This window comes from Pristiophorus japonicus, chromosome 17, assembly GCF_044704955.1.
Source record: "Pristiophorus japonicus isolate sPriJap1 chromosome 17, sPriJap1.hap1, whole genome shotgun sequence".
In the NCBI taxonomy this organism is placed as follows: Eukaryota; Metazoa; Chordata; class Chondrichthyes; family Pristiophoridae; genus Pristiophorus; species Pristiophorus japonicus.
In genome coordinates, this window is record NC_091993.1 from 69,070,204 (window position 1) to 69,097,998 (window position 27,795).

The window sequence follows — 27,795 nt, forward strand, 5'->3', positions numbered from 1 at the left end:
TCCCAGGTGCCGGTGGGATTAAGTTCCTCCTCCTGCTCCCACACTGCAGATGGGCTGACACTTTCATTACCAGTAATGAGTTGTGCTGGCTTACAATGGAATGCAACACGTGTGGAAGGGCGTCCTGATACAAGCAGATTTGTTGAGCTCAGCACAGGGACTGAAAACAAAAGATATTTTATATTGTGGACTTTCAGATCATCAGAAAAAAAACCGGGGCCAACTTGATGTCAAGTTCAACTCGGGCTCTATAAACCTCAATGCAGTGACTGCATGGGCTGGAGAATCAGGGTTAAAGGTCCGGCCTGAGATCAAGGCAGAAGAACAGCCCGGTCAGTTTCAGGACTGATGGCTGACAGTCACCAGACCACAGATAAAAATAAGCTGGAAGTACACTTCCCTTTCACATGGGTGTGCAGAGATTAACTCGTAGATCATCATAAGCAGTCCCTCGGAATCAGAGACTTGCTTTCAATCCTGAAGTGAGTTCTTTGGTGGCTGAACAGTCCAATATGAGAGCCACAGACTCTGTCACAGGTGGGACAGATAGTCGTTGAGGGAAGGGTTGGGTGGGACTGGTTTGCCACACGCTCCTTCCGCTGCCTGCGCTTGACTTCTTCACGCTCTCGGCGTTGAGATTCGAAGAGCACAATGCCCTCCAGATGCACTTTTTCCACCTTGGACGGTCTTCAGCCAGGGACTCCCAGGTGTCACTGGGAATGTCGCACTTTACCAGGGAGGCTTTGAGGGTGTCCTTGTATCGTTTCCGCTGCCCACCTTTGGCTCATTTGCTGTGAAGGAGCTCCGCATAAAGCATTTGCTTAGGGAGTCTCGTGTCTGGCATGCGAACTATGTAGTCTGCCCAGTGAAGCTGATCGAGTGTGGTCAGTGCTTCAATGCAGGGAGCCGCGCCAGCCCTTATACATGGCCTTTTTCAATGAGGGTCTATGGAGCGTCCTCCTCCATTTCGGATGCCCTCAAAAGTTTGTCAACATCCTTCGCCCGCTCCAAGACAACATGCAGGCCGTGATCCTTACCAACGGATCCATTACAGACCCAATCCACATCCGGACCAGGGTCAAACAGGGCTGCGTCATCGCTCCAACCATCTTATTAATCTACCTCGCTCCCATGCTCCACCTCACAGTCAACAAGCTGGAGTGGAACTAAACTACAGAACCAGTGGGAAGCTGTTTAACCTGTGCCGCCTCCAGGCTAGGTCCAAGATCACCCCAACCTCTGTCGTTGAATTACAGTACGTGGATCATGCCTGCGTCTGCGCACATTCTGAGGCTGAACTCCAGGATATAGTCGATGTATTCACCGAGGCATATGAAAGCATAGGCCTTACACTTAACATCCGTAAGACGAAGGTCCTCCACCAACCTGTCCTCGCTGCACAGCACTGCCCCCCCAGTCATTAAGATCCACGGCGCAGCCCTCGACAACGTGGACCATTTCCCATACCTCAGGATCCTCTGGTCAACAAAAGCAGACATTGATGCGGAGATTCAACACCGCCTCTAGTGCAGCCTTCGGCCGCCTGAGGAAAAGAGTGTTCAAAGACCAGGCCCTCAAGCTCATGGTCTACAGGGCTGTAGTTATACCCGCCCTCCTGTATGGATTAGAGGCATGGACGATGTACAGAAGCCACCTCAAGTCGCTGGAGATATATCACCAACAATGTCTCCGCAAGATCCTGCAAATCCCCTGGGAGGTCAGGCGCACCAACATCAGTGTCCTCATCCAGGTCAACATCCCCAGCATTGAAGCACTGACCACACTCGAGCTCGCAGATAACCTCTGCAATACAGTCACTGCAGAAGGGGAACTAGGATCAACCACACCAGTCTGGTCATTGGTTGCAGGGAGTGGCTCGAATAGCTAGTTCCCATTTTCTCACGACTTCATGGTGCTGGGCTGGGCTGGGGCTGCAGTCCCTACCCACCTCCCTGGCTCCAGCTGGGGCTGCGGGCCCCCGTCTCCATCTCACGCTCCGATACTATACCCAATTGGCCGATCTATGAGCCAAGCCAGTAGGTAATTGTACCAGAGTGGGCATCACATTCAAGCTCAATCGGGCATCTACATGTGCCCTTTCCAGCAGGGGTCACTCGATAATGATGAGAAATAGTGAAAAGAAAAAATAATGTTCCTAAGAGCACAGAGGGATGGGATTCAACACCCTATCTGTGATCTGTTTACTCACCACCTTCTCAAGGGCAACTAGGGATGGTTAATAATGCCAGTCTTGCCAGCGATGCTTATATCCCCGAGTGACTTTTTAAAAAAATGGTGGATTTCCCAGAGCATCAATACACGGCCCTAAGGAGCAATGGCTTTCCAACTCAGAACCTGACACCGCTGGATTTCCAATACCAATCACATCATTAGAGAGAAGTAACGATTGTTGCCCACCCGTCCCCAATCCCCCTCCCTTCCAAGAGAATCACCCCCGGGCCAATCTCAAAGACTGGGATGGAAGCAGTTTGATCATAAGCCTGGATGTCTGATACTACAAATTCTTGACTGCAAATGACACATGGAGTTAGGGGAGAGTTTGGGAAGGAAGCCTCAAGATAGTAAATAACATTGACAAGGGAATGATGTTTTCATGAAAAACAGAATGCAATGTATCTGAAATGTTATCGATGATTAAAGGAGTTGTTAGGATAGATGGAGAAAAAAATCTATTTCTTCTGGTGGGGTCCACAACAAGGTGGCAAAATCTTAAAATTAGAGCTAGGCCATTCAGGGATGACATCGGGAAGTACCTCTTCACACAAAGGGTAGTGGAAATCGGGAACTCGTTCCCCAAAAACCTGTTTAGGCTGGGAGTCAATTGAAAATTGCAAAACGGAGATTGATAGATTTTTGTTTGGTAAGGGTATTAAGGGCTATGGAAGCAAGGCAGGTAAATGGAGTTAAGGCAAGATCAGTCATGATCTAATTGAATGGTGGTACAGATTCAAGGAGTTGAATGGCGTATTCCTATCTTCCTAAAAGACAGTGCTGTCTATGTTACTCACTCGCTACCCATACTGAATAGGACCAAAGCAAATAATATTGGGAGATACAGCTGAAAAAAATGCTGGAAATGTTACTCACATGTTGTTAAGAGTATCTCTTTCCCCCTCTGTTAACATTCTTCCTCGTGTCAGACTGAAGTCCTTAGTTGCAAAAGAGGTGGACAAGCTAATGCCAGAGCCCTGCTACTATCACTAACTAGATGCACAGACACAGACAATGTTACACACCAATTTTTGCACCTCCTTTAAACTCAAATAGGTACTTTTAAAAAAAAAAAGCAGTCCAAACAATGTGTGCAATCTCACCATCGACGTGCTTAATAATTGTGTGTTAATCTCCTTGTAATTCAATTTACTAGATGACAATACTCCTTTAATTCAGGTCATTTAAAAGTACATCATCATCATCATAGGCAGTCCCTCTGAATCGAGGAAGACTTGCTTCCACTCCTGAAGTGAGTTCTTTGGTGGCTGAACAGTCCAATACGAGAGCCACAGACTCTGTCACAGGTGGGACAGATAGTCGTTGAGGAAAGGGGTGGGTGGGACTGGTTTGCCGCACGCTCTTTCCGCTGTCTGCGCTTGATTTCTGCATGCGCTCGGTGTTGAGACTCGAGGTGCTCAGCGCCCTCTCGGATGCACTTCCTCCTGGTCTTGGGCCAGGTACTCCCAGGTGTCAGTGGGGATGTTGCACTTAATCAGGGAGGCTTTTAAGGTGTTCTTGTAGCGTTTCTGCTGCCCACCTTTGGCTCCTTTGCCGTGAAGGTGCTCCGAGTAGAGCACTTGCTTTGGGAGTCTCGTGTCTGGCATGCGGACTATGTGGCCTGCCCAGCGGAGCTGATCGAGTGTGGTCAGTGCTTCAATGCTGGGGATAGTAGCCTGAATGAGGACGCTGATGTTGGTGCACCTGTCCTCCCAGGGGATTTGTAGGATCTTGCGGAGACATCGTTGGTATTTCTCCAGTAACTTGGTGTCTACTGTACATGGTCCATGTCTCTTAAACATAGAGGGCAGGTATTACTACAGCCCTGTAGACCATGAGCTTGGTGGTAGTTTTGAGGACCTGGTCTTCAAATACTTTTTTCCTCAGGCAGCCGAAGGCTGCACTGGCGCACACATCACAGTCACAGGTTATTCCACTGCTACACTGAAGAAGTGATGCCTAAGTTTAAACACCTGGGTTTATAGAGTGCCTTCTTAGTCAAAGCATTTCACACAGCATCCCATAAGCAGCAAATTGAACAAGTGAACAGTTAATGTTCTTTGGAGAGGTGCAGAGCGGATTTACCGGAATGGTACCAGGGATGAGGGACTTCAGAAAGACTAGAGAAACTGGGATTGTTCCCCTTAGATTAGAGAAGGTTAAGATTTAATAGAGGCGTTTAAATTATATAGAGCCATGATCATATTGAATGGTGGTGCAGGCTCGAAGGGCCGAATGGCCTACTCCTGCACCTATTTTCTATGTTTCTATGATAGAGTAAATAAAGAAAAACTGTTTCCACTAGCAGAGCGATAACCAGAGGACACAGATTAAAGATAATTGGCAAAAGAACCTGAGGAGAAATGTTCTTATGCATTAGGTTGTGATCTGGAATGCACTGCCTAAAAGGATGGTGGAAGAAGTTTCAACAGTAATTGGAAAAAGTAAAAAGGGAATTGGATCAATACTTAAAAAGGAACGATTTACTGGGCTATGGGGAAAGAGCAGGGCAATTGGTAGCTCTTTCAAAGAGCCAGCATAGGCAGGATGGGCCGATTGGCCTCCTCCTATGCTGTATGATTCTATTGTTCTGTTGGTTGAGGGAGGAAAGTTGGCCCAGACACCAGGAGAACTTGCTCCTCTTCTTCAAATAACGAGATCTTCAACATCCGCCTGAACCACCAGAATAGTTGGGCTCTTGGTTTTTCATTTATAATAAAAAGGTTGCTGACATCTGCTGCTGTAGAAAACAGCCCACCTATACCGAACAAGTTCTACGTCCTGCCACATTCAGTGCACAAGCGCACAGTCAACAGATATTTAAAGCTGCCAGTGGCCCTCTCCAACATCTGGGGAATGTCTGCACAAGACAATGATAGTTAAAGGGTGACCTTGACCTGCAAGGAGATGGCAGGAAGTGCTTCAGTCACTCAGGTTACTAAAAAAAAACGACTTGCATTCATATAGCTCATTTCACAAACTCAGGACATTCCAAAGTGCTTTACAGCCAATGAAGTACTTTTGAAGTGTAGTCAATGTTGTGATGTAGGAAACACAGCAGCCAATTTGCTTTCGAAATGCCACAAACAGCAATGAGATAAATGATCAGATAATCTGTTTGTGATATTGCTTGTGGGAGCATCGCCTCAGCTTTTCAGTGCCATAGGATCTTTTACGTTCATCTGAGAGGGCAGACGGGGGTCTCGGTTTAACGTCTCATTGGAAAAATGGCACCTCCTTCAGCGCTGCACTGAGAGGGTCAGCCTGGATTTTGTGCTTATGTCTCTGGAGTAGGACTTCACCCACCAAATTCTGACAAGAGGCAAGAGTGCTACCCACTGAGTCGTGGCTAACACCATTCAGCGATCCAAAACAAAAAAAATGGTGCTTTGCATTCCTGATGTCCGGTGTAGATTGGATCGACTGAATTAGCGGCCACTTTGCCTCCATTGCTAACTGTGCCAGTTTGTCTAAATTCCATATGATAGGTGCCAAACTGGGGGGGGGGGGGGGAGCGGAAGACACTTGGCAATGGAGCAGTTACATCAGGAAAAGTTTCTCGAGATGCAGAGTGGAAGTGTGAACGACCAAAAAATGTTTTAGCAAGGGAATGTGAACCGTGAACGTCACTGGTGGAATTGAAACAGACCAGGCAAAGGCGAGAATGGCACTACTGGTGGTGTATGAGAATGAATATGTCACGTCACACAGGCAATTAGTGTTGCATCACGCAGGCAACTGACCTCCCCCACTCCACAACCCAACAAAAACAGTGAATGTGGAAAACACAGGATCTTCCGTCATATCTTGAGGGAACACTTATTTTCCAGTAAAGCACTGCTCTCACATGAGAAGAGAATTCCAGTGTTCGAACAGCTGTGAGACACCAGCTCAGTCATATGCTGCAGACAGACTATTGTCAGCTTCAAACAAACCTAAAATGGGGCTTGTTTTGATACAAATACAGAGATTAAATGAAGGATTTGTTTTTCATTTTCATTTCATCAAAAAGTGAACTTGGTGCCATTTTACTTCAAACAAGCGATTAAAAACCCCAAATGCTAAATGAACACTTAATTCCAGTAATCCTCAAGTCCTGGCAGGTTGGAGAACGAAAGGTGAAGACATGTTCTGTACTTCTGAGAACACAAGGTAGGTTGTGTTCAGAGGAGTCACGTGCGGTCAGGATTCTGCTGCATACAGCACATAAATCCCATGGAGGTTGTTCCTATCTTAACCCACTCAAAACCATCTATTTCCTTGTGTAATTGCATGAAAAGCAGTTAAAGCAGCAGGGATGCGGGACTTCAATTACGTGGAGAGACTCGAGAAGCTGGGGTTGTTCTCTTTGGAGCAGAGAAGGTTTAAGAGGTATTTAAAATTATGAATAATAACTTGTTTATATTGCGCCTTTAATGTAGTAAAACTTCCCAAGGTGCTTCCCAACACGTTAGATATTGACAAGGGAGGGAAAGAGAAAAAGCACGAGAAGGAAGTGAAAGAAGGAAGTTCACTGGCGGAGGACACAGGATAATTGGCAAAAGAACAGAGGGGAGATGTTTTCACACAGCAAGTTGTTACAGTCTGGAATGCACTGCCTGAAAGGGTGGTGCTAGCTGATTCAATAGTCACTTTTAAAAGGAAGGATAAATATTTGAAAAGGAAAAAACGTGCAAGGCTATGGGGAAAGAGCAGGGGAATGGGACTAATTAGATAGCTCTTTCAAAGTGCCACCAAAGGCACGATAGGCCGAATGGCCTCCCTCGGCACTGCATGATTCAATGAAATTATGGCCAACAGCGGCAGGAAAATCAAAACATCACAGAGAGCAAAGTGGGATTTCCAACATTACAACAGTGACTACTCTCCAAAAGTACTTCATTGGCTGTAAAGTGCTTTGAGACATCTGGTGGTCGTGAAAGGCACTATATAAATGAAAGTCTTTCTTTTGTAAATCCACTTTACAGTACCTACTGCCTGGTGTGGATCTTTGCCAGACAGATCAGGACCAAAAAAAAAACAGCTTGCATTTATACAGCAGCTCACTACAAGCTTGGGGCATCTCAATGTACTTGGCAGCCAGTGATTAGCTTCTGAAGTGCATCTCCACAGACCTCTGGGGAGGCGTGATCGGCAGAGAGGGGGGTAGGGAAAACCAACTCCAGCAGTACCCTATAACGACCTTGTTCCACCAGAGGGACAAGTACAAGGCATCATGGCAACACTCTCGCTCCAAACACTGGTACCTGCTCAACTACGTCATCGTTTGAGCCAGGGATCGCAAGGATGTGCGCATCACCCGTGCCATGACAAGAGCCGACAACTGCTGGATGGACCACCGCCTAATCCGTTCCATCATCAACATCAATATAGCCCCAAAGTGGTGACGGCAGCAGAAGCAGTGCCGCAAAAAAAAAATCAACGCTGGGGCACTCAAAGACCCACCAAAGAGAGCCCTATACAACCAGCGCCTCACTGCTAACCTGGCGACCCTTGATGACCTCGAGATGCAGAATGCCCACAGCGCTTGGTCTGCCCTCCAGGCCACCATAACCAGTGCCTGCGAAGAGACACTCGGTCACTCAACCAGAAAACACCAGGACTGGTTTGATGAGAATGACCAGGAGATCCAAGAACTAGTAGATTGCAAGCGCAGTGCATTTCTGAACCTAAAACAACCCAACTCGGGAGCAGCAAAGCAGCTTTACAGACGGCTTAAGGCTGAGGTCCAACAAAAAACCCGCGACCTAAAGAATAGATGGTGGATGGTGAAGGGATGCAAAATTCACAAGAAACCCCCCCCCCTCCAGTGTTTGGGCTCATTCGAAAGGAAATTTAATTTGGGACCATCTACCGAAAAGTTTGGAACTCTAAAGTGCTTATGGAAGAAACTACGAACTTTTAATAGAATGTTGGATTTTAAAAGACAAAGTCAAGTCTGTGGGCGGACCTACGGAACTAGCAGATTCAGACTGACTAAGTGAAGCTACCTGGGTGTGAGGACTAAGTTAAGCTGTCTGGAAGAATGAGTATTCGAAAATCCTTCCCCCAGAAGAGACATTAACATCACAAAACCACCCAGAGGTAGCTACCCATCAACATGGGTCTGGACAACCATTTCAGCATATACATCACAAAGAGGCCCAATCCAGCCTGTATGCGAAAAACTAAGCACAAAAGGACATTGCAATTACCAAACTAATATTTCCATCAGGAAACAGTTTTCGAACATCAACTCACCCAAAACATATCAACTTTTAATGAGCCCGACAAAATATTACAAAGAAGAACCAAGCCCGCCAAAATTATACAAATGATTTTGAAGAGATTTGGCGCGAAGATTAGAACCACTGAAATCGTATAACTGGCCCCTTTTTTCAACAGAGGTTAGGTGGTTGCTAGGTAGCTACAAGGCTGCTACTACCTCTGATGCCATACTACACCAGGTGCTACACTGCGAGTATGTCATCACGACAAGGAGAGAAACCAACGTGACAGTTGTAAACTAACTTCTCCAGCCTCGAAGTCCTGAAGGATGGAAGAACATCACCATCGCAGCAGCAACCGACCACAGTCAACGTGGTATCAAGGGAAAAACAACTGCGATCTACCGTTAACTATCAAAAGGATTGGTAAGCATAGTCCCTGCCTGCCCTGGAGTCTAACCTAGCTAGAATTAGGTACATGGGAGGTGGGAGGTATAATTTACTGTAACCCCCTTTGAAAGTGTACTGCATGGTTCTTTATTAGAGTGGTTTTAAGTTTGACCTTGTACCTTTCCATGTACTGTCCTATATTAGAGTGATTGTAAGTTTAGCCTTGTATTTTCTTACTAGAGTAATAAGCTTGTATTACCCTGACTGTAATAAAAACAAAGTTCTTTGCATCAAACCAGTGTCCTTTGCATTTTTGCTGCAATGATACCCACCCTCCTCTATGGCTCAGATGTGGACCATATACAGTAGACACCTCAAATCGCTGGAGAAATACCACCAATGATGTCTCCGCAAGATGCTGCAAATCCCCTGGGAGCTCAGATGCACCAATGTTAGCGTCCTCAATCAGGGCCAACATCCCCAGCATTGAAGCACGGACCACACGACCAGCTCCGTTGGGCGGGCCACATTGTTCACATGCCTGACACAAGACTCCCAAAGCAAGCACTCTATTCGGAACTCCGACACAGCAAGCGAGCCCCAGGAGGGCAGAGGAAACGTTTCAAGGACACCCTCAAAACCTCTTGATAAAATGCAACATCCCCAATAACATCTGGGAGTCCCTGGCCAAAGACCACCTTAAGTGGAGGAAGAGTATCCGGGAGGGCGCTGAGCACCTCGAGTCAAATCGCCGAGAGCATGCAGAAAGCAAGCGCAGGCAGCGGCAGGAGCATGCGGCAAACCAGACTCCCCACCCACCAGACTCCCACCCACCCGTTCCTTCAACGACTGTCTGTCCCACCTGTGACAGAGACTGTAATTCCCATATTGGACTGTACAGTCATCCCAAGAACTCACTTTGAGTGGAAGCAAGTATTTCGAAGGTCTGCCGATGATGATGATGATCTGAAGTGCAGCCTGTATTTAAATCTCTAAGGAGTGCATCCTGTACCATCTCCATTAGGGAAGGTCCATACAAGCCAGCAATGGCAGAAGCCTGTAGAGAAGTGGTGGAAGTGCAGACAAACATGGCAGCCGATTTGCCCACAGCCAAGCCGCACAAACAGCAGTGAGGGATTGATCAATTCATCTGTTTTTTTTAGTCTTGGTTGAGGATTGGAATGTTGGTCAGGACTCTGCGAGAATTCCTTGCCCTTCTTCAAATAGTACAATGGAATCTTTTACATCTGTAAAGTCCTTACTCTACAGTATGAAACCACACGAGGCACATTCTAGGGACAAGGTCACTCTGTGACCTTAACTCTTTATTCACAGGACTCCAAAGACGATGACCCTGCATGGGATCTCCCATTTTATACCTGTGTGATCAGGTAAGGAGTGTCTCCCACAAGTTCACCCCTTGTGGTCAAGGTGTGCATCTAGGTTGAGTGTATACAGTAATACAGTGGTGTTACATTGTGGTTACATATATGACATCACCTCCACCCCCCCCCGCCAAAGTCTTATTGGGATCATAGGTTTAGTCTTTCAGGTGGTCTACACTCCCTCGTGGAGCGCCGCAGTTCGGGCTCAGGTTGTTGGACACTGACGTGAGTGTCTGTCACCTGTGGTGATTCCAGCCTGACCGCAGGGACTGTGCATTCTTCTGATTGCTCTTGTTGCTCGTTCACTGGCGGTGATGTGAGCTCCATCTCATGGTCTTCTTCAGGTTCCTCCATGTCGATGCTGAACCTTTTTTTTTAAAAACTTGGTCCAGATGCTTACAGCATATCTGATCATTGTTAAGTTTTACCACGATGACCCTATTCCCCTCTTTGTCAATTATAGTGCCCTCAAACCATTTGGGCCCCATGGCGTGATTGAGGACGAATACAGGATCATTTATTTCTATACATCTCCCCCTCGAATTACGGTCATGGTACTCATTTTGTGACTTGCGCTTGCCCTCAACTATGTCGGTCAGGACTGGGTGAATGAGGGACAACTGAGTTTTGAGTGTCCGTTTCATTAGTAGCTCTGCGGGTGGGACCCCCGTGAGCGAGTGTGGTCGGGATCTATAGACCAGCAGGAGACGCGATAGGTGGCATTGTAGGGAGGGTCCTTGAATCCTGAGCATACCTTGCTTAATGATTTGGACTGCACGTTCCGCCTGGCCATTGGAGGCCGGTTTGAACGGCGCAGTCCTGACGTGGTTGATGCCATTGCCCGACATAAACTCTCGGAATTCGTAGCTTGTGAAACATGGGCCATTATCACTAACCAGGATGTCGAGCAAGCCATGGGTTGCAAAGATCACACGTAGACTTTCCACGGTGGTGGATGACGTGCATGAATTCAGAATGATGCACTCGATCCATTTCGAGTACACATCTACCACAATAAGGAACATCTTACGCATGAACGGGCCCACGTAGTCAACATGAATGCGTGACCATGGCCTGGTGGGCCAAGCCACAGGCTGAGCGGGGCCTCCCTGGGGGCATTACCCAGCTGGGCACATGTCGTGCACCTGCGAACACAGTGTTCCAGGTCTGAATCAATTCCAGGCCACCAAACGTGTGACCGGGCAATGACCTTCATCAGCACAATGCCTGGGTGCTCGCTGTGGAGTTCCCTGATGAATGCCTCCCTGCCCTTCTGGGGCATAACTACCCGGCTGCCCCATAGTAGGCAGTCGGCTTGGATGGAGTGTTCATCCATCCATCTGTGGAATAGTCTAACCTCCTCAGGGCATGCTCCATGTGCAGGCGCCCAATCCCCAGTCAGGACACATTTCTTAATCATGGATAGGAGGGGATCTCTGTTTGTCCAGATTTTGATCTGACGGGCTGTGATGTGGGAGCCTGCGCTGTCAAAGGCATCAACAGCCATGACTATCTCGGCGCTTTGATCCACTACCCCCTCAGTGGTGGCCAGTGGAAGCCTGCTGAGCGCGTCAGCGCAATTTTCAGTGCCGGGCCGGTGCTGGATGGAGTAGTCATAAGCAGCCAACGTGAGAGCCCATCGCTGTATGCGAGCTGATGCATTGGCATTGATAGCCTTGCTGTCTGACAACAGGGATGTTAATGACTTGTGGTCCATCTCTAATTCAAACTTCCTACCAAAGAGGTACTGATGCATTTTTTTTTACACCATAGACACATGCAAGCGCTTCCTTCTTGACCATCCCATATCCCCGTTCTGCTTGAGAGCGCAACCTGGAAGCATAAGCCACAGGTTGTAGTTGACCCTCAGCATTGCCCTGCTGCAACATGCACCCAACCCCATCGGACGATGCATCACATGTCAGAACCAATTTTTTACAGGGGTCGTACAGGGTCAACAACTTGTTTGAACAAAGTAGGTTTCGCGCCCGATCAAAAGCCCGTTCCCGACAGTCCCCCCAAAACCAATCGCAACCCTTACGCAGGAGCACGTGTAGCGGATCCAACAACGTGCTCAAGTTCGGCAGAAAGTTCCCGAAATAGTTCAACAGTCCCAGGAATGAATGCAACTCCGATGTGTTGCAGGGCCTGGGTGCTCGTCGAATTGCCTCCGTTTTGGATTCGGTGGGCCGAATCCCATCTGCAGCAACCCTCCTGCCCAGAAACTCAACCTCAGGGGCTAAGAACACACATTTAGACTTCTTGAGTCGCAGGCCTACCCGGTCCAGTCGGCGTAGCACCTCCTCCAGGTTGTGGAGGTGTTCCTCGGTGTCTCGACCCGTGATGAGGATGTCGTCCTGGAATACGATTATTCCAGGAATGGATTTAAGCAGGCTTTCCATGTTTCGTTGAAAAATCGTGGCCGCTGATCAAATGCAAAACGGGCACCTGTTATAAACGAACAGTCCCTTGTGCGTGGTGATGGAGGTCAGTAGTTTAGATTCGTCGGCCAGTTTCTGGGTTATATAGGCTGAAGTGAGGTCCAACTTGCTGAACAGCTTGCCGCCTGCCAGCGTGGCGAAGAGGTCCTCTGCTTGTAGGGACACCCGATTGATGGTGGCCTTGTAGTCGCCACAGATCCTGACAGAGCCGTCTACTTTTAGGACGGGAACAATGGGGCTCGCCCACTCGTTGAATTCAACAGGCGAGATGATGCCCTCTCTCAACAGCCGGTCCAATTCGCTCTCGATCTTTTCCCGCATCACATACGGCACCGCTCTGGCTTTGTGGTGCACTGGCCTGGCGTCCGGGGTGATGTGTATCACTACTTTAGTGCCTTTGAAAGTCCCGACGCCAGGTTGGAATAGTGAATCGAATTATTGTAGGACTTGTGAGCACGAACTTCGCTCCACAGATGACATTGCATGAACATCCCTCCATTTCCCGTTCATCTCGGCTACCCAGCTCCTCCCCAATAGTGCGGGACCATTGCCCGGACAATCCAGAGCGGCAGCCGATTCACTAACCCATTGTGTGTGAAAGCCAACATTGCACTGCCTAGCACCGGAATTATTTCTTTAGTGTAAGTCCGTAATTGTGTCTCAATATGTGCTAATTTGGGTCCACTGGCTTTAAGTGGCCATAGCTTCTCAAATTGCTGAACGCCCATGAGTGACTGGCTGGCCCCAGTGTCCAGCTCCATGCGTACTGGGATACCGTTTAATAAAACCCTCATCATCATTGGTGGCGTTTTGGTGTATGAACTGTGAATATTCGCCACATGGACCCGCTGAACCTCGGCGTCCATCGATTGGCCCCAAAAGTCATCCTGCCTCAAAGAACCCTCTTCTGGTACATCGCCTCATACATTAGTCTGGTTGCAGACTTCCTGCACATTCGAGCTAAGTGGCCACTGAGATTGCAGTTCCTGCGGACAAACTGTTGAAATCTGCAAGATCTAGCTGAGTGTTTTCCCCCACACCTCCAGCATGAGTTAAAGTTTCCATTGTTGGGAACAAAGGGACTATGGCCAGGCATTCCGTGCTGTTTAAAAGAAGGCTTCAAACTGGTGCCATTTCGCTTGATGAGCTGGACTAATCATCCATTGTTCTCTCTGGTATTTAGGCACCTGGCGCCAATACAATATATTCCTGACCTCCCATCTTTATCCAGTTTCTCTCCGATCTCCCTTCATTACCTTTCCGAGTTCATCCTGACCATGAGACCCACTTCCTGCTCCCTTGACCCTATTCCCACCAAACTGCTGACCACCCTACTTCCTGTTCTGGCTCCCATGTTAGTCGACAGTGTTAATGGTTCTCTCTCAGGTACTGTCCTCCTCTCCCTCAATTCAGCCGTCATCACCACTCTCCTCAAAAACCAACCCTCGACCTCTCCGTCCTTGCAACTACTGCCCCATCTCCAACCTCCCTTTCCTCTCCAATGTCCTTGAACAGGTTGTCGCCTCCCAAATCGTGTCCATCTTTCCTGCAATTCCATTGTTGAATCCCTCCAATCCGGTTTCCACACCTGCCACAGTACTGAAACGGCTCTCATCAAAGTCACAAATAACATCCTTTGTGACTGTGACAAAGGTAAACCATCCCTCCTCGGCCTCCTGGATCTGTTTGCAGCCTTTGACACGGTTGACCACTCCATCCTTCAACGCCTCCCCACCATCGTCCAGCTGGGTGGGACTGCACTCGCCTGGTTCCATTCTTATCTATTTAATTGTGGCCAGAGAATCACCTGCAACAGCTTCTCTTCCCACTCCCGCATTGTTACCTCTGGTATCCCCCAAGGATCTATCCTTGGCCCCCTCCTATTTCTTACCTACTTGTTTCCCCTTGACGACATCATCTGAAAACACAGCAACAGTTTCCACATGTACGCTGATGACAAGCTCTACCTCACCACCACTTAAGAACATAAGAAATAGGAGCAGAGATAGGCCAGCTGGCCCCTCGAGCCTGCTCCGCCATTTAATAAGATCATGGCTGATCTGATCATGGACTCAGCTCCAATTCCCTGCCCACTCCCCATAACCATTTATTCCCTTATCGCTCAAAAATCTGTCTGATTTTTGCCTTAAATATATTCAATGACCCAGCCTCCACAGCTCTCTTGGGCGAAGAATTCCATAGATTTACAACCCTCAGAGAAGAAATTCCTCCTCATCTCAGTTTTAAATAGGCAGCCCCTTACTCTGGACCCCTAGTTTTTAGTTTCCCCTCTGAGTGGAAATGTCCTCTTTGCATCCACCTTGTCGAGCCCCTCATTATCTTATATGTTTCATTAAGATCACCTCTCATTCTTCTGAACTCCAATGTGTATAGGCCCAACCTACTCAGCGTATCTTCATAAGGCAACCCCCTCATCTCCAGAATCAACCTAGTGAACCTTCTCTGAACTGCTCTCTCGACCCCTCCCCTCTTGAGCATCCCGGATTATAATCGCTCAACCATTGGTGGCCGTGCCTTCTGTTGCCTCGGCCATAAGCTCTGGAACTCCATGCCTAAACCTCTCCGCTCCACTACTTAAAACATATCTCTTTGACCAAGCTTTTGATCACCATTGCTAATTTTTACTTATGCGGCTTGGTGTCAAATGTTTTAATCCCATAACACTCCTGTGAAGCGCCTTGGGTCATTTCACTACATTAAAGGCGCTATATAAATACAAGTTGTTGTTGTTGATGAATGGTCCCAGTGATAGGATGTATTTCTAGAGGTTACAACACACGTTCTGCTGCCTCAAACTATCCCACCCCCACCAGTGATCCATTCTCCAGGCACATTGCATTCTGCCACCGATTGGAAATGGAACAGACTCAATTGGATTAATCTTGACAATTAATGAAACAGCCTTTCACCCATCTCCAATATTTCATAACTATAAATGAAAGTGTTCAAAAATAATGAAAAAATATCCAATTTTGTTGGATGCCCTTATGATTTTTCTCCAGGAATGCTCACAGCAGTGTCCAGATTAATCTTCACTTCCTGGAGTCTCCAGGACAATCCTGGAGGGTTGGCAACCCGACTCAGCCACAGGTCTGCACCCCCCAGCACTGCCACCCAGTGTTAGAGCTCAAAATGCTCTCTCCAGACACTGCTCCCGGTTGCAAGGGCAGGATTCATACATTGTACAGCTCAAGTACTGAAAATCCATATGCCAAAGTTTCACTTCACTTAATCCTCACGACAGGACTGCTCAGATGTAGAAATTCACGGCGGAAATCCAACCGTTTGGAACCGAAACGTGTTGCTCCACTGATTGTCAGATCTCGGTCATGTCAGTGTGGGGTGGCACGGAGCGGGGTTATTGGTTATCACCTGGGGTCATCTCCGATAATCCCTAATGGCCTCTTACACAGTGCCATTGGTAACAGGTCACTTGACCTCTAACCCTTCAACAACACTAGGACTGATGCATATAACAAAGACACACGGGCGAAATAGACAATCTATTTTAAAAGTTGACCACACAACCACGCCCTCATTTGAAAAAAAAACTCGACACAAAATTACGCATTTTTGAGACTTTGCACTAACTGAAGATAAGGGAGGTGTCCAACTTACCCCCGCAGCGAGGGAGGTATTCACTCCACTGGGCGTCTTGACTGCTCACCTGCACAAGCTTTCAGCAGTCCCCCTCCCTTCCCCAGCTCGCATAGCCTCTCCTCCGAGATCCTAAGGAGCAAACACGTTGCCAACAACACGACAAGCTCCAGACAACTGCAGGAGCATTTGGACATGACCTGACCTGCTGCTCAACAACTTGCATACGGAGCCCGTCGGGTGTTCTTGGTTAGACTCCACAAGATCTCCTTCTCTCATTTTTTTAAAATCATTTCGCAGAATGACAGGATAACTTCTGTTTCAATGGTGAAGAACAGGTTTCAGATCGGTTTAACCACAGGGAGATTAGGAGTTAAGAGGCCATCATTGGACCCGGAGGGAGTTCACGCCTCTAAAGAACAGAAGACGAACTGTAACATAAAGTTACATCAAATCCAAATCCCTGCTCCCAGGGACAGAGAGGCAGCTGAACAGGTCACTGGAAAAGTTTTTTTTGGTAGAGAAGTTGATATAAAAAAACCTTTTCTTACCAGCCCTCCTCGGCTGCTGTCAATTTCCATCGTGCCGCCTGGTAAATTTCAGGGACTCCTCGCTGCAACTTTTTCACATCTCAGCCTTGTCAATGGGAGCAGTACCCGGGCCCAGCTGGATGAACAGACCTCGGAGTATAGGTTACAGTCTGATCCACTTTCACTGTATGTGTGTGTGTTTGGCGAATGAGTTCAGATCCTGGCTGGATGGAACTCAGGCGGAAGTAGTGTGCCTGCATGTCAATGAGCCGCAGCGCCTCTCTCACACAATCCCAAAAGTACAGGCAGGATAACGCCTGCTTAAACTCACTTGCTGAGCAACCTTTTCTCAATGATCTATTCCTTATCAAACATTTGTGTTCACCCCTGCACTGCCTGTGGAAGCAGATTCAATAGTAACTTTCACAAGACATTGGATATAAACTTGGAAAGAAAAAAAATGCTGGGTTATGGGAAAGGAGTGGGACAGATTGGATAGCTCTTACAAAGAGCTGGCATAATGGGCTGAATGGCCTTCTCTGAGTTGTATAACAAAAGAACTTGCATTTATATAGCTCCTTTCACAACCGCAGATTGTCCCAAAGAGCCTTACAACCAATGAAGTACTTTTGTAGTGTAGTCACTGTTGTAATGTAGGAAATGCGGCAGCCTATTTGTGCACAACAAGCTCCCACAAACAGCAATGAGCTAATGACCAGATAATCTGATTCAATGATGTTGATTGAGGGATAAATATTGGCCAGGCCACCGGGGAGAACTCCCCTGCTCTTTGTCGAATAGTGTCATGGACCTTTTATGTCCACCCATGAGGGCAGTCGGGGCCTCGTATTAACATAGACATAGAAACATAGAAAATAGGTGCAGGAGTAGGCTATTCGGCACTTCGAGCCTGCACCGCCATTCAATGAGATCATGGCTGAATATGCAACTTCAGTACCCCATTCCTGCTTTCTCGCCATACCCCTTGATCCCTCTAGTAGTAAGAACTACATCTAACTCCTTTTTGAATATATTTAGTGAATTGGCCTCAACAACTTTCTGTGGTAGAGAATTCCACAGGTTCACCACTTTCTGGGTGAAGAAGTTTCTCCTCATCTCGGTCCTAAATGGCTTATCCTTGATCCTTATTCTGCTGCTGAGTTGAAGCTGTATTCCTCTAAGGTCACAAAGTCTAATTGGTATTAAGTAAGCAATGGCTGAGGTCATTGTTGAACAATTTTCAGCCTTTCACCTTAGATCCCCCTAATTTCTCTCTAAGTTCAGTATATAAGGTCAGTCAGAGATTACAGACATTCTGACTGCTATGTTAATTAAAGTATGTTCAATAGTTGGGGCATTTCTTTGCATATTTCAAATGACTGTCTTCTCATTTTTTTGAAGTTTTATTTTGTTCTTGACATGTGGCCAATGCTGGTCTGTACTATTGGGATTGTGTGAGAGATTGCCCATCCCTAGTTCCCTGAGAAGGTGGTGATCGGCCTTCTTGAATTGCTGCAGTCCTTTGCTGATGATGTTCCCATGATGGTGTTAGGTAAGGAATTCCAGGATATCAAACCAGCAACAACAAATGTTGCAAGAGTTCCCATTCAGTTCCCAGTGTGCCGTGGCTGGAATCACTTACAGCTGCACTGGGACTCGGGGAGGAGCAGTACTAGGGAGAAGGAGGAGGATCTTGGATTCCCTTGATCGCAGTGTGTACAGTGGGCCGCCAATACGCTGACTTGTTTGTACGAAAAGCAGATGGCTGGCATGTATACACTCCTGAATAAGTAGCAGATGGTGGCCAGTGGAGAAGGAGAGAAATCTTACTAAAAAGTACAAATCTCCACGTGATTCCTTGACATCCATGTACTCCGGGTCAGATGGAAGAGCCTCAGTTCACCATGAAATAATTGTCCTGGTAGAGAAGGTTATTGAAACACAAAGCAGCTACAAGGCCCACACAGAAGCGGGCGTCACTTGAGTTTATGGTTGGCCAGGAGTAGGTAGCCACTTATCACCCAGCTCTACCTTACTGCCACTTCTCTCGACCCCTCCACTGCCTCAGATTTATCACGCTGCTTCTCTGACATCCAGTATCGGATGAGTAGAGATTTCCTCCAATTTAATATTGGGAAGACTGCAGCTATTATCGTTGGTCCCCACCACAAACTCTGTTCCCGAGCCACCGATTCCATCCACCTCCCTGGCCATTGTCTCAGGCTGAACCAGATTGTTTGCAACCTTGGCGTCCTATTTGACCCTGAGCTGAGCTTCCGACCCCATATCCTCTCCATCACCAAGACCTCCTACTTCCACCTAGGAACATCACCTGACTCTGTCCCTGCCTCAGCCCATCTGCTGCTGAAACCCTCAAGCATGCCTTTGTTACCTCTATTTCAATGCTTTCCTCGTGGCCTCTCATCTTCCACCCTACATAAACTTCAGCTCATCCAATGCTCTGCTGCCTGTATCCTAGCTCGCACCACGTCCTGTTCACCCATCACCCCTGTGCTCGCTGACCTACATTGGCTCCCAGTCCAGCAATCCCTCAAATTTTAAATTCTCATCCTTCTGTTCAAAGCCCTCCATGATCTTGCTCCTCCCGATCTCTGTAACCTCCTCCAGCCCTACAACTCTCTGAGAACTCTGCGTTACGACAATTCTTGCCTCTTGTGAATCCCAGATTTCCTTCACCCCTCGATTAGTGGCCATGCATTTATCTGCTGAGGCCCTAAACACTGTAATTCCCTCCACAAACCTCTCTGTCTCTCTACCTCTCTCCTTCATAAAACCTATCTTCTGACCAAGCTTTTGGTCACTTGTCCTAATAGCTCCTTTTGTGGCTCAGTGTCTGATAACGCTCCTGTGAAGTGCCTTGGGACGTTTTATTACGTTAAAGGCACTATATAAATGCACATTGTTGTGCTTGACTGCACAGAGGCAGTTATGTTTCAACAAAGGAACAATTCTGGTGGAACAGACTTTCAGCCCATCCTCATGTCAGATTCCGTGACAATCAAGAGGTAGACAATTGACGGGGGCAACCAGATCCAAATTTCTGTGCAAAATTAAAGAGGGGGGCAGGGAGAAAAATAGACAAAGGGAGGGGGGGCAAACAAATTTAATTGAGAGATGGGAAGGAAGGAAGGATGAAGAAGAAAGGGAGGGAGGGGCTGGAATCACTTACAGCAGCAATGGGACTCAGGGAGGAGCAGCACTGGGGGGGAGGAGGAGGATCTTGGACCCCCTTGATCGCAGTGTTGTACAGTGGGCCTGCAATATGCTGACTTGTTTGTGTGAAAAGCAGATAGTTGGCATGTATACACTCCTGAATAAGTAGCAGATGGTGGCCAGTGGAGCTGTACTCCAGGGGCCAACAGGTTCAGGGGAGAAGGAGAGAAATCTTTCTAAAAAGCACAAATCTCCACAAGTGATTCCTTGATATCCACGTCCTCCGGGTCAGATGAAATAATTGCCCTTGTGGAGAAGGTTATTGAAACCCAAAGCAGCTACAAGGCCCACACAAAAGCGGGCGTCACTTGAGTTTATGGTTGGCCAGCAGTAGGTGGCCACTTGTCACGCAGCTCTACGTCACTGCCACCTCTCTCGACCCCTTCACTGCCTCAGATTTATCACGCTGCTTCTCTGACATCCAGTGTTGGATGAGGAGAGATTTCCTCCAACTTAATAATTGGAAGACTGAAGCCATTGTCATCGGCCCCCACCACAAACTCTGTTCCCGAGCTACCGATTCCATCCGCTTCCCTGGCCACTGTCTCAGGCTGAACCAGATTGTTCGTAACCTTGGCATCCTACTTGACCCTGAGCTGAGCTTCCAACCCCATATCCTCTCCATCACCAAGACCTTCTTCTTCCATCTCAGGAACATCGCCTGACTCTGTCCCTGCCTCAGCCCATCTGCTGCTGAAACCCGCATCCATGCCTTTGTTACCTCTATTCCAATGCTCTCCGAGCGGCCTCTCATCTTCCATCCTACATAAACATCAGCTCATCCAAAGCTCTGCTGCCTGTATCCTAACTCGCACCACGGCGTGTTCACCCATCACTTCTGTGCTTGCTGACCTACATTGGCTTCCAGTCCAGCAATCCCTCATATTGTGTTCCTAACACAGATGAGGCTGCACACAGGGAGGTTAAAGTAACAGTGACCTCAGTCTTTCAAAAGAGACTCCAGAGGGAGGAACAGGCCTTAGGGGCCGACTTATATACAGTGCTCCCAAGGGATGCTGGGATCCCTTGGGACTTCAGGGGATGAGCTCCCTGGTGGCGGAACATGGGAGTGCATGCTTTACTGATACACAACATCACTCCCCCACAAAGTCAAAGTGAAAACTATTTACAAGGTGAGGCGGTCGGGAGCCTTTCTTTCCCTGGTGGACTGCCTCGGTACAAATGTCTGTTCTGGTGTGTTGGCTGTGCCCTCGCTGGGCTGGCGTGTTGTTGGCCCTGCAGGGCTGCTAGGTGAGCCTGGCCTTGCTGGGCTGTTGGGCGTGATGGGTTCGATTTCCTGGTCCGGCGTGGTGTCGTTGATCCTTTGGGTGTGTGTTGTGGGCTCGAAAAAGATGGTGTCTGCTGTGGGTTGTTCAGGACAGTCTGTGAACCGCAGCCTCGTTTGGTCCAGGTGCTTTCTGCAAATTTGTCCATTGTCTAGTTTGACTACAAACACCCTATTTCCTTCTTTAGCTATCACCGTACCCGCGATCCACTTGGGACCATGTCCATAGTTTAGCACATACACAGGGTCATTCAGATCAATTTTGCGCGATACAGTGGCGCAACCATCGTTTACATTTTATTGCTGCCGCCTGCTCTCTACCTGATCATGCAGGTTGGGGTGAACCAGCGAGAGTCTGGTTTTAAGTGTCCTTTTTATGAGTAGCTCAGCCGGGATCACCCTTGTGAGCGAGTGGGGTCTCGTGTGGTAGCTGAGCAGTACTCGGGACATACGAGTTTGGAGTGAGCCTTCTGTGACTCGTTTAATGCTCTGTTTGATGGTTTGTACTGCCCGCTCTGCCTGCCCATTGGAGGCTGGTTTAAATGGGGCCGAGGTGACATGTTTGATCCCATTGCGGGTCATGAATTCTTTAAATTCGGCACTGGTGAAACATGACCCGTTGTCACTGACCAGTATGTCAGGCATGCCGTGGGTGGCAAACATGGCCCTCAGGCTTTCAATGGTGGCGGTGGCAATGCTTCCCGACATTATTTCACATTCAATCCACCTGTTGTGGGGTAACTACGTAGTGCTACCAAAAAAGGTTAGGGAGACGTTCATCTCATATCTCCACAGCACACACCTGGGTATAGTAATGATGAAAGCGATAGCCAGATCCCACTTGTGGTGGCCCGGTATCGACTCTGACTTAGAGTCCTGTGTACGGCAATGCAGCGTATGTGCTCAGTTGAGCAACGCGCCCAGAGAGGCACCACTACGTTTGTGGTCCTGGCCCTCCAGACCATGGTTGAGGATCCATATCGACTATGCGGGCCCGTTTCTTGGTAAAATGTTCCTGGTGGTGGTGGATGCTTTTTCAAAATGGATTGAATGTGAAATAATGTCGGGAAGCATCGCCACCGCCACCATTGAAAGCCTGAGGGCCATGTTTGCCACCCACGGCATGCCTGACATACTGGTCAGTGACAACGGGCCATGTTTCATCAGTGCCGAATTTAAAGAATTCATGACCCGCAATGGGATCAAACATGTCACCTCGGCCCCGTTTAAACCAGCCTCCAATGGGCAGGCAGAGCGGGCAGTACAAACCATCAAACAGAGCATTAAACGAGTCACAGAAGGCTCACTCCAAACCTGCATGTCCCGAGTACTGCTCAGCTACCACACGAGACCCACTCGCTCACAGGGGTGCCCCCGGCTGAGCTACTCATGAAAAGGACACTTAAAACCAGACTCGCTGGTTCACCCCAACCTGCATGATCAGGTAGAAAGCAGGTGGCAGCAACAAAATGTAAATGATGGTCGCGCCACTGTATCACGGGAAATTGATCTGAATGACCCTGTGTATGTGCTAAACTATGGACATGGTCCCAAGTGGATCGCGAGCACGGTGATAGCTAAAGGAGGAAATAGGGTGTTTGTAGTCAAACTAGACAATGGACAAATTTGCAGAAAGCACCTGGACCAAACGAGGCTGCGGTTCACAGTCTGCCTGAATGGACAGCTCGTCCTTTCGCCGCTGGAACGGCTTGATTAGCTCTTGCATTTCAACGGGGATGCTGGCTCAGCTCCCATGCAGTACACAGTTTTTTAATGGGACAGCAGAGGATCTTGGCTGGTCTAAGTCCTAATCTGGCGGGCTGTGACAGGTGATTGATCATTTTCAAACGCTTCCATGACCATCAACAAGTCTGCGGGCTGCGCCACCATCAACAAGTTTGCAGGCTGCGCCATTTCCACCCCCGTGGTGGGCAATGGTAGCCGACTGAGAGCATTTGCACAGTTCTCGGTACCTGGCCTGTGGCGGATGGTAGAGTTATACGCTGATAGCGCGAGTGCCCACCTTTGTATGCGGGCTGAGGCATTAGTATTTATCCCTTTGTTTTCAGCGAACAGGGATATGAGGGGCTTGTGATCGGTTTCCAGCTCAAATTTTAGGCCAAACAGGTACTGATGCATTTTCTTTACCCCGAACACACACGCTAATGCCTCTTTCTCAATCATGCTGGAGGGCCTCTCAGCCTTAGACAAGCTCCTGGAAGCATAGGCGACAGGTTGCAACTTCCCCGCAACGTTAGCTTGTTGTAATACACACCCGACTCCGTACGCCGATGCGTCACATGCTAGTACAAGTCTTTTATGCAGGTTATACAATACAAGCAGCTTGTTGGAGCATAAAATGTTTCTGGCTTTCTCAAAAGTAATTACTTGTTTTTTTCCCCATACCCAGTTCTCAGCTTTGCACAATAACACATGTAGGGGCTCTAAGAGGGTGCTTAACCCCGGTAGGAAGTTACTAAAATAGTTGAGGAGTCCCAGGAACGGCCGCAGCTCCGTGACGTTCTGTGGCCTGGGCGCGTTCCTGATAGCCTTTGTCTTGGCGTCTGTGGGCCGAATGCCGCCTGCCGCAATCTTTCTCCCCAAAAATTCCACTTCTGTTGCCATGAAGACGCATTTCATAGAAACATAGGAACATAGAAATTAGGTGCAGGAGTAGGCCATTCGGCCCTTCGAGCCTGCACCGCCATTCAATGAGTTCATGGCTGAACATGCAACTTTCAGCCCATCCTCATGTCAACCATTCAGGTTCCGCGACAATCAAGAGGCAGACAATTGGCGGGGGCAACCAGATCTAAATTCCTGTGCAAAGTTAAAGAGGGGGGCAGGAAGAAAAATAGACAAAGGGAGGGGGGGCAAACAAATTTAATTGAGAGATGGGAAGGAAGGAAGGATGAAGAAGAAAGGGAGGGAGGGGCTGGAATCACTTACAGCAGCAAAGGGACTCAGGGAGGAGCAGCACTGGGGGGTGAGGAGGAGGATCTTGGACCCCCTTGATCGCAGTGTGTACAGTGGGCCTCCAATATGCTGACTTGTTTGTGTGAAAAGCAGATAGTTGGCATGTATACAGTCTTGAATAAGTAGCAGATGGTGGCCAGTGGAGCTGTACTCCAGGGGCCAACAGGTTCAGGGGAGAAGGAGAGAAAGCTTTCTTAAAAGCACAAATCTCCACAAGTGATTCCTTGATATCCACGTCCTCCGGGTCAGATGGAAGAGCCTCAGTTCACTATGAAATAATTGCCCTTGTGGAGAAGGTTATTGAAACCCAAAGCAGCTACAAAGCCCACACAGAAGTTGGCATCACTTGAGTTTATGGTTGGCCAGCAGTAGGTGGCCACTTATCACCCAGCTCTACCTCACTGCCACCTCTCTCGACCTCTCCACTGCCTCAGATTTATCACGCTGCTTCTCTGACATCCAGTGTGGGATGAGTAGAAATTTCCTCCAATTTAATATTGGAAAGATTGAAGCCATTGTCATCGGCCCCCACCACAAACTCTGTTCCCGAGCCACCAATTCCATCCGCCTCTCTGGCCACTGTCTGAGGCTGAACCAGATTGTTTGCAACCTTGGCATCCTACTTGATCCTGAGCTGAGCTTCCAACCCCATATCCTCTCCATCACCAAGACCTCCTACTTCCACCTAGGAACATCGCCTGACTCTGTCCCTGCCTCAGCCCATCTGCTGCTGAAACCCTCAAGCATGCCTTTGTTACTTCTATTTCAAAGCTCTCCTAGCAGCCTCTCATCTTTCACCCTACATAAACTTCAGCTCATCCAAAGCTCTGCTGCCTGTATCCTAACTCGCACCACGTTCTGTTCACCCTTCATCCCTGTGCTCGCTAAGCTACATTGGCTTCCAGTCCAGCAATCCCTCAAATTTTAAATTCTCAACCTTGTGTTCAAAGCCCTCCATGGTCTTGCCCCTCTCAATCTCTGTAATGTCCTCTAGCCCTACAACCCTCCGAGATCTCTGCGTTCCAACAATTCTGGCCTCTTGTGAATCCCAGATTTTCTTCACCCCACCATTAGTGGCCGTGCGTTTATCTGATCAGGCCCTAAACACTGTAATTCCCTCCCCAAACCTCTCTGTCTCTCTACCTCTCTCCTTCATAAAACCTATCTTCTGACCAAACTTTTGGTCACCTATCCTAATAGCTCCTTTTGTGGCTCAGTGTCTGATAACGCTTCTGTGACGTGCCTTGTGATGTTTCATTACGTTACAGGCACTAGATAAATGCATGTTGTTGTTATTGACTGCACAGAGGCAGTTATATTACAACAAAAGAACATTTCTGGTGGAACAGACTTTCAGCCTATCCTCATGTCAACCATTCAGGTTTTGCGACAATCAAGAGGCAGACAATTGACGGGGGCAACAAGATCTAAATTCCAGTGCAAAATTAAAGAGGGGAGCAGGGAGAAAAATAGACAAAGGGAGAGGAGGCGAAAGAGGAGATTGAGGGATAGAAGAAGAAAGAAAGACTTGGATTTATCTGGCACCTTTCACGACCACCGGACGTCTCAAAGCACTATACAGCCAATGAAGTACTTTTGGAGTAATAAGAACATAAGAAATTGGAGCAGGAGTAGGCCATTTGGCCCCTCGAGCCTGCTCTGCCATTCAATAAGATCATGGCTGATCTGATCTTGGCCTCAATTCCACTTCTCTGCCTGTTACCCATAATCCTTGATTCAAAAATCTGTCTATCTCCACCATAAATATATTCAATAACCCAGCCTCCACAACTCTCTGGGGTAGAGAATTCCAAGGATTCACGGCCCTCTGAGAGAATAAATTCCTCCTAATCCCCGTTTTAAATGAATCCCTTATTCTGAAACTATGTCCCCTAGTTCTAGATTCCCCCACGAGGGAAAACATCCTCTCTGCATCTACCCTGTCAAGCCCCCCTCAAAATCTTACACATTTCAATATCATTTCTCATTCTTCTAAACTCCAATGAGTATAGGCCCAACGTTCTCAATCTTTCTTCATAAGACAACACTTTCATCTCAGGAATCAACCTCATGAGCCTTCTCTAAACTGCCTCCATTGCAAGTATATCCCTCCTTAAATCGGGAGACCAAAATTGTACGCAGTACTCCCAGATGTGGTCTCACCAACGCCCTGTACAATTGTAGCAGGACTTATGTTCCCTACTTTTATACTCCATCCTCCTTGCAATAAAGGCCAACATTCCAGTTGCTTTCCTGATTACTTGCTGTACCTGCATGCTAACCTTTTGTGTTTCCTGTACAAGGATCCCCAAATCTCTCTGTATCGCAGCATTTTGTAATCTGTCCCTATTTAAATAATAATTTGCTTTTTTATTCTTCCAACGAAAATGGATAACCTCACACTTACCCACATTATACTCCATCTGACAAATTTTGCCCACTCACTTAACCTATATCCCATTGCAGATTCTTTGCGTCCTCCTCACAACTTGTAATCCCACCTATCTTTGTATCATCAGCAAATTTGGCTACATTACACTCGGTCACTTCATCCAAGTCATTAATATAGATTGTAAATAGTTGAGGCCCCAGCACCGATCCTTGTGGCACCCCACTAGTTACAGTTTGCCAACCTGAAAATGACCCATTTATCCCAATTCTCTGTTTTCTATTAGTTAGTCAACCTTCTATCCATCCTAATTTATTACCCCTGACCCTGTGAGCTCTTATCTTGGGCAGTAACCGTTTATGTGACACCTTATCAAACGCCTTCTGGAAATCTAAATACACAGCATCTACTGGTTCCCCCTTATCCACCCTGCTCGTTACATCCAAAAAGAACTCCAGCAAATTTGTCACACATGATTTCCCTTTCATAAAACCATGCTGACTCTGCTTGACTGTATTATGATTTTCTAAATGTCCCGCTACTACTTCCTTCATAATGGACTCCAGCATTTTCCCAATGACAGACATTAGGCTAACTGATCTATAGTTTCCTGCTTTCTGTCTCCCTCCTTTCTTAAATTGGGGCATTACATTTGCGCTTTTCAATCCACTGGGACCTCTCTAGAATCCAGGGAATTTGGGTAGATTACAACCAATGCATCCACTATCTTTGCAGCCACTTCTTTTAAGACCCTCGGATGCAGGCCATCAGGTCCAGGGGACTTGTCCACCTTTAGTCCCATTAGTATGCCTAGTACTTTTTCTCTACTGATAGTGATTGTTTTAAGCTCCCCCCTCCCAATAAACCCTTGATTATCAATTATTGGGATGCTTTTAGTATCTTCTACCGTGAAGACTAATACAAAATATTTGTTCAAAGTCTCTGGCATTTTCCTGTTTCCCATTATTAATTCCCCAGTCGCATCATCTAAGGGACCAACATTTACTTTAGCTACTCTCTTCTGTTTTATATACCTGAAGCTCTTACTGTCTGTTTTTATATTTCTTGCTAGTTTACTCTCATAATCTATCTTCTCTCTCTTTATTATT

At 47.6% G+C, this 27,795-nt stretch overlaps 1 protein-coding gene across 2 annotated transcripts in view; it reads right to left on the reverse strand.

Annotated features, from left to right (window-relative positions):
- The window catches only part of LOC139227778 (DENN domain-containing protein 2C-like), a 216,265-nt gene extending 199,267 nt beyond the window's left edge, over positions 1–16,998 (reverse strand). The window contains exon 1 of one of the 2 annotated variants that reach the window (XM_070858811.1): positions 16,824–16,998. The gene's annotated coding sequence lies outside the window, so the exon portion shown is untranslated. Of the gene's footprint in view, positions 1–16,293; positions 16,336–16,823 lie in introns of those variants that run through there. The other variant, XM_070858814.1, reaches the window with a different exon arrangement.
- Positions 16,999–27,795: the final 10,797 nt, after the last annotated feature.